The sequence below is a fragment of the Myotis brandtii genome, unplaced genomic scaffold (assembly GCF_000412655.1).
Source record: "Myotis brandtii unplaced genomic scaffold, ASM41265v1 scaffold165, whole genome shotgun sequence".
Classification (NCBI taxonomy): Eukaryota; Metazoa; Chordata; class Mammalia; order Chiroptera; family Vespertilionidae; genus Myotis; species Myotis brandtii.
Window position 1 is genome coordinate 660,376 of NW_005356042.1, and position 7,719 is coordinate 668,094.

The window sequence follows — 7,719 nt, forward strand, 5'->3', positions numbered from 1 at the left end:
AATATATTTTATTGATTTTTTACAGAGAGGAAGGGAGAGGGATAGAGAGTTAGAAACATCAATGAGAGAGAAACATCGATCAGCTGCCTCCTGCACATGCCCTTGACCGGAATCGAACCTGGGACCCTTGAGTCCGCAGGCTGACGCTCTATCCATTGAGCCAAACCGGTCAGGGCATAAAGCCCATTCTTGAACAGGTCAATTACTCCTCACTTATCCCTGTGACCACTTTTGCCCCCTCTCTCCCAAAAATCCAACATGCATAGTTTTTCTTATGATTTCCAAGAGTTCACAGACTCTTGAAATCCACTCATAGACTACCACTCCCTTGTATCCCCCACCCTTGGTTTAAGAACCCTGGGTGTATCCGGCCGGTGTGGCTCAGTGGTTGAACATCAACCTAGGAACCAAGAGGCCACTGGTTCAATTCCTGGTCAGGGCACATGCCTGGGTTGTGGGCTCAATCCCCAGAAGGGGGCATGAAGGGGGCATGCAGGAGGCAGCCGATCGATGATGTTTCTATCTCTCTCCCTTCTTTTAAAAACATATTTAAAAAGAAAAAGAGAACTCTGGGTGTACATGAAAGCACTCTGAAAAGCTTCAATACCAAGTAATGCTGGAAAAGCTGAGTGAAAGTATATATCAACACCCTGTTCCATAACTATAAAAAATCTTCAGTAAAGACAACCTGGCTGGTTTCCTGAAGAGCAGGATATTTCACAGACCACCTCCTGTGCCCCAGTACAACATCCATCTTTCCCATGCACCTGCCCCATGCTTACAGCCTGATATCTTCTGGGAGTGACCAGAAAGGGTTTGGGAAATAGATAGGGACAGGGACTAAAATGCCCCAGACATGACCCAATCTGGGTTTTGTCTCGAGTCACCACAAGTCAATGATACTTCATGGAGGGCAAACAACTTGGCTGGGGTTTGGAGACACCTCCCTCCCTCCCCAGAACCTCCATAAGACTATGGACCTAACCTCCTAGCCACATTGTCCAACCTGGACCCAATACTGTAAAATCTGCCAAGAGCACCTCAACCCCAAATCCAGAGACCTCTAAAAGCCTGCATAGCCTGGATGCAGTGACTCTTGGCAACTTCCATTGGGCTTTTGACTGCATCAATGCTCATTCTTCAACCCAGGCTGGATCCAAAGACCCAGGAAACCCCTCAAGTGCATACTAGTTTCATCTCTTGGCCAGTGAATCCCAATAACCTATGGAGAGTCACAGGCCTCTTCCTCCAGTCACCAGATCCAGACTCAGTCCAGAGACCCCAGAAAACCTCACAGTTCAGAGGCCATACCTCATGGCCAATGATGCCACACAGGGCTCCTAGGGCCTCCAACTGCCCCACAACCCACTTCCAAATCAGGCTGGCACCAGGAACCATGGACCAACTCATAGGGCGTGCTGGCCTGGCCTCTACCTGGCCAGGGCCCTAAGGTGCCCAGGAGGCCCCATTTCCAGCCTCTCCAAGGCAGAGGGAGTTCCAATGGCCTAAAGTCCTCAGCCTTCACTTCCTGACCCTCACAGTAACCATTCAATCACTCATATCTCAGTTGTGCCTGGGGCCGGGCCAAGCTCAAAGAAGAGTAAGAAAAAAACATGGCACTTACCAGCTCAGACCGTGTTCCTCTTCCCACTCGGCCTCACATGCATTCTGCGTGGCGTAAGCCTGAGTGGCCGTTAGAAAGTGGTGATCGTTGCTAGGCCGGGAATGGGAGACTGTGGCGCGAGCTCTTCGCACCTGGATCCCGAGGCAGATGCTGATTGGTTGCAGGCTGGCTGCACCCTCTTTCCTGGCTCCCACCTAATGAGCGTGCCTAGCAGCCTGGGAGGCACCTAGGCAGCTCCAGAGTCTCCAGCCTGCCTCGCACCTGCCGCTGATTGGCTGTGGGTCTCGAGCTCGCTCGCTAAGGCTCTGAGGACGGTAGGGTCTTGAGTCTGATTGGTCTGCGGATTGATGCTTCAGGCCTCTAAGGGTGAGATCTAAACCGCCAGCCTGTGCCCAGTTTTGATTGACTGCGGAATTTGCCCTCTCCCACCCTTTCTATAAGGAGACTGGGACCTGAACCTCCACCTTGGAGGCTGCCTTCGCAGGAGTTCAGGGATACCGCCGCTTTCCTGCTTCTGTCTTGCCAAGCTGAGTAGCTCTAGCTGCAAACCCTTTCACCTCTTTCTCAACTCCTTACAATCTATGGAGAAGTGTGTGTGTGTGTGTGTGTGTGTGTGTGTGTGTGTGTGATTGGCTGGGAGGCCCTCAAGAGCCAGCCAGACTTCAGGTGCCTGTGGGCGGCTCCCCTTTCCCGCCTCCTGCCCTGTCCCATCACTGACTGGCTGCAGATCGCACCCTGCCTCAACAGGAAGTATGCGGGGACAAGGAAGACACAAGAGGAGGCAGCGCCTCGACCCGTGAATGGCCTGGGCCTAGATACTCACTCTTCAAATGCTCAGGGACACCTCGACTGTCAGCTGAGTCAGGATTACCTGCGTACTTCGTGTACCAGACCCCACCACACTGTAGAGAAAATGTCCCACGGCACTGCCCTGCCATTAGTTGGCCTGGTCTTAGCGCCCGGCCAGCGGACTTTCTGCCTAGGCAGGGTTTTGGTGCTGACGGACGGCAAGCTCGCGACGCGACAGTCTGCGAGGGCCAACCGCCTCCTTTCTCCCACCAGCATTTCTGCGGTTGCATCGGTTGCATCGCTGATTGGTTGGCCCTGCTCTCTTCTAAGCGACTTAGCCTTGGATTCACGTTCTGACTCATCCAATGAGGTACAAGGGCGCTTTGAGGAGGCGAGCAGTGCTCAACCGCTTCCACTTTTGATTGGTCCCGAGAGTTGCTCCTTCGCTTTTAATCAATTAGAGGGCGGGGAGGCAGGAGCCCAGCCCAGCAGTTTCAGGCGGTTGCGGTTGTCCCAGTGCTTTGGCTCAGCTCTGGGGCTCCGCGGGAGCAAACTCCTCAAAAAGTAGGGGAAAGACAGTCTTTGTAAATAAAAAACCAAAAATATCCTCATTTATAGATGAGGTAAACCAGGGCCAATTGTGACCACATCAGACCCCATCCCACATCTGCAAGATCAACTCTACTTAATCATAGTATACCTTGAATGCTGGACTCTCACCAGAACAAGGTCGGAGTCTCAGCAATGCCCATACTCGCTGTGGGACAAGTAACTGCTTCTGAGAGAGAGGTTAACCTGGCATAGCAATCGGGTTATTTAGGAGTCAATGAGATGCCACAGAACGTGTGATACAAGTCAAGGGCTCAGTAAGCGGAAGCTGCTATCACTACGTTTTGGACTTGAATCTGATCCTGAAGTCCCCAGCACTCGGCGCATATTTGCAACTCCTCAAAGTAGTTGGACAAATGCATTTGTATTCTAGAAAAGGAAACTTTAAAAATCAACCTCATAATATGTTTGCCACTTATTTGCCACTTACAAGGAACCAGGCCAGTTTTAAATGCTTTACATGGATCATTTGATTGAATCCTCATAACAAGCTCTATCAGATATTTACTGTTATATTTCTCACTTTACAGATAAGCAAATTGAGGCTGAGAAGAAAAAAATTAATTTCCCTAAGTTCTCACCGGAAGTAATTGCCAGAGCGGGAATTTGAACTAAGCTCCTAACCACTGTTATGCATACCATCCTAACAGCTACACTGTCCACAGTGTGGGCACACATGGTTCTGGGCAATCCTCAATCAGCCTAGGAAGAGGAATGATGACAAAACCCATTGAAACAGACAACCAAGGTGCAAGGAGGTGAAGACACTCAGCTTATATAGCTGGTCCTTGGCAGAGCAAGGAATAGAATGATACATAACCTTCTGAATTCAAACCCACATTCTTAATCACTCCTTGCACTGCTCCTTTCCCACTTGACAGATGATGATAATGAGTCTCTCAGAAAAATCAAAACTGAAATTCAGACATGGGTCTATCAGACCCAAGAGATTGTGCCCCGAACCACACTGCCTCCAGGAAGTACTTGTCTGGTAGATAGATCCTGGGTTGCATCAGGTGAGAGGTCTTTTCATGCAGCCAGCCTTGTCTGCAAACAATGAGTTCATCTGGTCCCAACTTTGACCCAGGTGGTTGGGAGTGTATTTTACAGCCTTAGGACCATTGGGAGCTTCTCATTGTGAAGCCCTACTCATAATTGCTACCACTTCCTATGGGCCAGACAAGGTAAAAGCATTTGCATTTTACAAGTGAGGACACTATGACGCAGGGAGGGATATAACATTTCTTTGTTTACAGAGCTAGTGAATGGCAGAAACTGTGGATGAGAACTTAGAGAGCCTTACTCTAAAGCCCTGAAATCCAGCTACTCAGGATGTGCCCACATGAGAAGGTGAAGAGAGGGACCCTGGGCTCTGGCAAGGTGGAGTAGGAAGGGCTGTTGACTTCATTCTGAGGGTTGGATTGTAAGATAAGGAGAATCAAATGTTTGAGAACAGCAGAGAAATAACTATTGCTTACTGTGTAACTACCCTGTGCCAGACCCTATGTTAAATAAGTTTAAATTAAAAAAAATATTTTTTATTGATTTCAGGGAAGAAGGGAGAGGGAGAGAGAGATAGAAACATCAATGATGAGAGAGAATCATTGACCGGCTGCCTCCTGTACAATTCCTACTGGGGATCGAGCCTGCAACCCAGACCTGTGTCCTTGACTGGAATCAAAACCCGGACCCTTCAGTCCGCAGGCCAGTGCTCTATCCACCAAGCCAAACCAGCTAGGGCTAAATAAGTTTTAATATACATCGAGAAGTGGAGAGCCTTGTAGTTAAGAAGCTGTACACTAGCCCTAACTGGTTTGGCTCAGTGGATAGAGCGTCGGCCTGCAGACTGAAGGGTCATGGGTCCCATTCCAGTCAAGGGCATTTACTTTGGTTGTGGGCATATCCGCAGTAGGGGGTGTGAAGGAGGCAGATGATTGATGTTTCTCTCACTATCCCTTTCCCTTCCTCTCTGTAAAAAAAAATCAATAAGATATATATTTAAAGAAAAAAGAAGAAGCTGTACACTAGATCCCAAACTTCCTGGATTATTATCCTATTCCTGCTACTTAATAGTTGTGAGACCTGCCTGGCTAGTGTTGCTCAGTGGTTGAGTGTCGACCTAGGAACCAGGAGGTCAGGGTTTGATTTCTGGTCAGGGCACATGCCTGGGTTGTGGGCTTAATCCTCAGTGGGGGACGTACAAGAGGCAGCCAATCAATGATTCTCATTATTGATGTTTCTATTTCTCTTCCTCTCTCTTCCTCTTTGAAATCACTAAAAATATTTTTTTAAAATATAGTTGTGAGACATTTGGCAAGTTACTTAACCTCTCTTGGCCTCAATTTTCTTATCTGTAAAATGGGGATAATGATAGTAAATACCTACCAAGGCTACTGAGAAGATTAAATTAACTAATAGAACTGTAACATCTCTTCCCCAATGCCCTGAAACTGAGTTGCTTCCTCACAGTCACCATCACCTGATTTGACTCTGGTGTAGACACTGAAAATTAAGGCCATATATTTGCCATAGAAAAGTCTGGAGGAAGTGTGCTCCTAGAAGAGGTAGCAAGTGCAAAGGCCCTGAGACAGGAGTGAACTTAGTATGTTCGAGGTACAGCAAGAAGTCTGACTGGAGCCAGGCAGATGACTAAGGCTCAGGAGTTCAGCTCAACTGCACAAGTATTCCTAACAGACACAAAAATGACCCTGTGCTTTTTGGAACATAAAGAACTTTCTCCAAGCTTTGATTTCCGGATAAACCCAAGGCCATAATTACTTTTGAGGCTCATAAAGCTTAGAACTCAAGTCTTCTTACTCCCTACCCAGCACTCATGTGTAAGGGTCAGCAGACTTGCATTCACTCAAATATTAAGCTCTGTCAGCACTTGCCATCTATACTGAGCCATGGAGAAGACTAGCCCATTTGAAATCTTTAAATTCAAAGAGAAAACCTTTTTTAAAAAATATGTTTTTATTGACTTGAGAGAGAGAGAGAGAGAGAGAGAGAGAGAAGAAGTGAAGGGAGAAATAGAAATATCAATGAGAGAGAAACATGGATTGGCTGCCTCTTGCATGCCTGCTATTGGGGATCCAGCCCACAACCTGGGCATGTGCCCTGGCTGGGAATTGAACTGGTGACCTCCTGGTTCATGGGTCAATGCTCAACCACTGAGCAACACCAGCTGGGCTACCTAAACTTTTAAAAAAATTCTTATTGATTTTAGAGAGAGAGGAAGGGGGAGAGGGAGAAAGTGAAAAAAATCAATTTGTTGTTCCACTTATTTATGCATTCATTGGCTGACTCCTGTAATACCCTGACTGGGGATCAAACCTACAACCTTGGCATATAGGAATGATGCCCTAACCAAATGAGGTACCTGGCCAGGACCAAAGATTACCTTTTAGAAAGAAATTATCAGATTCCGAAGATGGCGGCGATATAGGCAGATGTGTCCCAGGTCGTGTCCCGGAGCAAATGGAGTAAGCAGCTGAAACTAATAACACCCATCCCGAATTGGCGAAATTACTCAGCTGGTGAGACGGTTTGCAGCCGGGAAGGGCAGAGCTCCCCTGGAAAGGTAAAAAAAACAGGGATCCCCCCCACCAGCCAGAAGAGCCACCACAGCTGTGAACAGCACCCACCAGAGGAGCTGCTGCCAACTGAGGAGCAGCTGCTACTGCAACCGCCCAAGGGGCAACCACAGCCCAAGGAGCCACTGCCACCCAGGGAGCAGCCACTGAATGACTCAACATCTAGATAAGACATTGTTCTTAAAAGCATTTTGTGTGTTCCCACTACTGGGAAGCTCTTGAAGGAGAGGCCACTTCTAATGCTGTATTGATCTCAATCCCCCTTCCTTATCTGGTTTATTCCTCTCTCCCAACTCCCCACTTTCTGTTTATTACTCAAAACATGCTCTGTGGTTCTCTCCTTGTCCTCCTTCCCAATGCACTCCTGCCATGCCGAGGAGACCTCTTCTTCAAGATCTAACTACCTCTTTCTTCCTGAGAGGAATTCTGCTCTCACCTTTAAAACTACCATGTCTGTTCATGCCACCTACATAGAGACAATAAAGCTGTACCATTGAAGGAGCAGTTCTCTGCAAGGAAAGCACCTGAGTGTCTTGGGGACAGGCAATGGGGGCTGAGACTGCCCAGCTCCCTTAGGTTTGACGGCACTCCTGAGTCTCTCAGTATCATTAGCCATGGTCTTCTTTGGAAGACTATTCATTCTTCAGTTCTTTATTTCCTGTATCTCAGATCCAAGAAGGCAGTTGGCCTCTGAGCTTGGATGTCTCCTTGAAGCCTTAGCCTGACACATGTGTCAAAATGATGTCTGGTTCCTGGCATCAGTTTAGGGTGCAACTTGGAGAGAACCTCCAGGCAAAATAGAAAGTGCTGGCCAGAATTTCCTTGCATCGATCCACGTGTGTGAGGGTCTCACCACAGGCCAGATCCCAAGCCCGTGCCCCTGCTGAGCTGGGTGGAGAGCAGTGTAGGGCAATGAAGCAGGAAAAAAGGAGTCATCCTTGCTTGTGCAAAGACTTGGACACATGGTTTCGGAAATGGGTCCCCTTTGTTTATAAAATCTGGCAGGAGATAAGTTGCTTCAGGGGAAAATCTTAGAGAAATGTTTCTTTTTCAATTTCCCTTTGCAATCTTTTCTTGAAATTACTCCCACAACTGGGTCACCTG